General features: G+C 37.7%; 1 long non-coding RNA gene across 1 annotated transcript; it reads right to left on the reverse strand.

Annotated features, from left to right (window-relative positions):
- Positions 1-1653: 1653 nt before the first annotated feature.
- LOC139786195 (uncharacterized) lies at positions 1654-2678 on the reverse strand. The gene is made up of 3 exons (XR_011722212.1): positions 2646-2678; positions 2494-2532; positions 1654-2335 (listed from the first exon to the last, which is right to left on the reverse strand). It is a non-coding gene; the product is annotated as an uncharacterized lncRNA (long non-coding RNA).
- Positions 2679-4644: the final 1966 nt, after the last annotated feature.

Consider the following 4644-nt stretch of genomic DNA (forward strand, 5'->3'; position numbering starts at 1 on the left):
ACGACGACGACGCCGACGGCCACGACCACCACGACGACGACGGCCACGACCACCACGACGACGACGGCCACGACCACCACGACGACGACGACGACGACGACGACGACGACGACGACGACGATGACCACCACCGACACCACCACCACTACAACGGCGGCGACAATGACGCCGAGACGATGCGGCGAACGCTGGACGATGCGGTCGCACGCGCGACTGTCAATGACACAACGACCAACAACGCAACAACGACGATTTACCGCGGCCGGGAGTCGGGACGATCTACCGCGCGCGCGGCATGTCAACTCTCGCGCGGAAATCGCGGGATCTCGGAGCCGTGCCGTGCCTCGCCGTACCTCGCCGACGTGCCGTGAGCGCGAGCGATCTCGAAAACAACGGTCCGCCATCTTTTCGGTCGGCCAAAACACCCGTTTTGCGACGATACGTGCGTACCATTTCCCTCTTACACAAACTGACGCACGTGCAAGGGAAGACAGAATCACGCTCGAGGGAAACCTAACCTGAAATCGCCGTGAGCTGAAGTCGTGCGCCCGGCGCGCCACAGTGACGAGATTAGCCCGATTAGCCCCGGGTGCTTGTAGACTGATTAGCCCCAAACACAAGTTTCAGGTTTGATCGCCCATGAAATATTAGACATAAACGATAATTAAAAAACTACACTGGATTCGTGTTCAGCATGCATTACTCTTTATAATCACGTACCTCGAGATTTGGAGAGCAAATATTATTGCAGATATTACAAAATTTCCACGCGCAGAAAATTTCACTTTCACCTTCCGAAAACACGTTTGCCCTCGTAAAAATCATAACACGGCAGGTAACCTGCCGAAACTCCGTTGGTCACATGGGTACCATAAGCAGCGTTTACAATGTTAATAGCGAGTTCGCACTATATACAGGTTCCGAGATATTTGATTAGACGTATTTACCCCGTAGACTTTTTAGCTCCGGTCTCCCCTATATGTAATAAAATTTCTCTTCATTTATGAGATGCGATCCACTTAATGCTACAAATGCTTCGAAGCATTTGATTGACCAATCAGAATAAAGAACTTTACAAATTGGCCAATCAATGAATGCTTTGAAGCATTTGTAGTGTCATGTGAATTGCATCCATAATCAACGACAAGCGTAGAGAAATTTAATTGAAATATAATGCCCAGAGAAATTTATTTTATATTTATTATGATTAGGAGAGACCGCGGCAAACTTGACACTAGGCTTTTTGCCAATTTAAATCTATCGTAGAAACTTGCCTTTCCTACTGTAAATGCGTCTTTATGTGCCAGTATTATCAACGGAATTTGGTAACATTCTGAGTTATAGTGTAATTTTTAACGCGACATAAGCGTTTTTGATTGTGAAAAGTAATTTTTCTGATTTCTCGAAAATGTCTACTCTTTCATCGAGCTTTACTCTTGCGAATCTACCGGTAAATGATTTTGATGGGAAATTCGATGCTTTATACGAATCCGATAATAGTTTTTGCATATTTTCAAAATTTTTATATTTTTGGAGTAACAAAAGTGAAAAACGACGTTCGGGGCAAAGTCGACACCACGCCGTTTTATCGGCTCCCAATAACAAACGATGCTTGTCATGCAGCTATATGGCCCATGATAAATGTGTGCGCACGTCTAATCGCGAATTTACTTGCATAAATTGTTTTTCAGACATGAGTTTAGATGAAAATAATTGAATATTCAACAATTTTTGTTCTCATTATTTCCAATGATTGTTTTACTTAATTCCAAATTTTTGTACTTTCTAAATACACGATAAACAAATGTATATTTAGTTTCAGACAATAAAAAATAAGTTTCAGATCAAATTGTGTCGATCAGGCAAAGTGTCGAGTTTACCCCGGCATTTTTCAATTTGAAAATTTGTCTTCGCGTCACTTTTCCTTTCCTGGGGGCAAAACTAAGCGACGTACAGCAAAATTTCCTTAAGCAATTTTGTACCTGAAGGAACACTCTTTAAATGTATACTATTAAATTTGCTTGAAAATTTTAATTAATTGTTGAAAATTGCCTTTGAAAAAATTGTGTCGAGTTTGCCCCGGTCTCCCCTAATGCAAGTATACTTACTACAGGATAAAAATTATCATCAGACATCAAGAATGTTTGAATTTCTAAAAATGAGTCTTCATTATTTAAGGGCTGCGTAGGAAGATGTTTTGGCTTAATGACTTTTTCCTCTTCTGGAGCTAATTTACGATATATTCTGTTAAGCATCAAAATAACGTTGTCTATTTTGCCATTTAGTTCTTCTTGCCTGTCCGCTAAAGTTCTAAGGACAGCAGCAACATGGTGATCTAAAAGTAAATTATAACAATAATAATTATGTCAAAGTCAAGCAAAAACCAAGAAGATGAAAAGAAATATAAGTAAGATACATTTAAATATGTTAAATTATTCATCAATGGAAGGAAATACAATTTATTTCATAAATATAAAAAGCAATATAAATTACCTGAGTGCATACCAACATTTTTCATTAAAGATGACAATGCTGAAATATAAATCAGCAACAAAATGTCAATATAGATAGACATACGATAATGAAATTAATAGAAAATTAATAGAAAACCTTATAGTTCAAAAATAAAAATAAAATAACCTTACATTTATGATGTGACTGATCAAGTGTCACAATCTCTTAGGAGATAATGCAATATAAGAAAATATTAAATATTTCATTAGTTTTGTAATATATACATATATACATGTTTATTGGAAGATGAATGCAAATTGTATAATAAATAGAACATGTCTAACTCTGTGTGTATGTATGTGTACGTGTGTACGTGTGTGTGTGTGTATGTGTGTGTGTGTGTGTGTGTGTGTGTGTGTGTGTGTGTGTGTGTGTGTGGAAAAATAATAAAACAAGTTTTAAAGCTTACCTTCTTATTGTTATTGCCTGGCATGACATATTTTCATGTAATCTGATGGAAATTTAATAAAAGTGAATTTCACGATCACGAAAATCTGTACAGCTCTCTATAGCTACAATCTCAGTGTGTTTTCTCACGACCATTCACAATATAACTCTTATAGCTCCCTGCACACAATGGAGAAACAAGGATAAATGTAACTCCGTAAACTATTATTTTATTGCGTATCCCCGTAGGGTTTGCAATCTAGTATCCTTGTGGCGTTTTTGCAGGGACGTACCCAACCCTATCCAACTACCATTACCATCTCCTTTTCTTAACCCTTTTGGACCAACGGCTTAACGTCTCTTCCGAAAGGACGGAGCCCAGTTTACCATCTAGGGATACTGTATCCATTTGGATCTATCCGCCAGATGGGGGGGGGGGGGGCAGCGTTTTGCTGAGAAAAATTCTCATCGGCCTAGCGGGATTCGAACCCGGTTCTCCGGATTACGAATCTGGCGCTCTACCCACTAGACCAGCCGTCTCCCCAACAAGGATAAATGTTAAATATTAAAAATAAAAATTAGGAATAGAGAGACAAACGTAACGCACAATGGATACAAATAAGATATCATACAGATACAACATAACCTGTTATTTATCTGTAGTGCTTATTGAGAAGACTGATTCTAAAACTCTAATTCCTTTATATTCATTTAATATTTATTCTTATTTCTTCATTGTGCGCAGATCTTACCTTGTAAACACTATAGCCTCTCATCGAGAATCTGATAAACGCACTTGGAAAATCCACCGATCCACGCGGAATTAATTGCGAAAATAGCGGGAACGCGGGAAGTCTTCTTCTTCTTCTCCTTCTTTTGTCTAATAGCGCTATAGGTTAAAAACCAATGTGGCTAGTTCTCAAGAATCGGTCATAACAAAGTCACATATATTAATTACCATTTATCAATTGTATTTTCTACTGTCTACATTATTTCAACGATATATTAAAGCAACAGAAATATTTTGGGAACCAAAGGACGCTTTTATCTATAATATAGCGTATGATTTCTTTTTTCATTTTTATATCATTTTTGCGTCATTTTTTATCAGTGACTTTTAAGAAACTTTTAAGTGACAAATAAAGTCATGATGATATCCTACCCACTCGGCATGTAATATTTCAGAAACATTTCTGCAAAATTTCATTTGAAATATTACACCTTTCATTAATATTTCAGAAATATTTCACGACCGTTTCTACATGATTTCGGCAATGTTTCAATGTCCGCAATTATTTCAAATGCGACCATGCTGAAAGATTTCGGAAATATTTTGGTAATATTATGAAATATTTCTGAAATATATCTACGAAATATTGCAGAAACACTTCAGAGATATTTCAAATACATTTTACACTGAGAAAAATGTTTTGTATTAGCAAACAAAATTTTGTTACTGACGCAAAAACTATTTGTTGATATGTGAAAAATGAAATATTTTGTTACCGGAACAAAAAAATATATATTAAGCCATGTGCGTATAGCCGCCGTGCGTTTGTCCGAAGTCCGCTCTCTCAGCTGGTCACCCATCCAAATAGTATACCGGCACCTTGTTGCTTGACATCGATGATTGAACAGGATAGTGGTGATCCTCTGACTCTGACGCTTCTTTCGTTCTTATACTTGTTTATTTTGATGAGCATAAAGCTATCGCATAACAATATTAACAATACAGATATACGA

The sequence above is a fragment of the Temnothorax nylanderi genome, unplaced genomic scaffold (genome assembly GCF_030848795.1).
Source record: "Temnothorax nylanderi isolate EJ_2023f unplaced genomic scaffold, tnyl_v1.0 TNYL_tig0979_pilon, whole genome shotgun sequence".
In the NCBI taxonomy this organism is placed as follows: domain Eukaryota; kingdom Metazoa; phylum Arthropoda; class Insecta; order Hymenoptera; family Formicidae; genus Temnothorax; species Temnothorax nylanderi.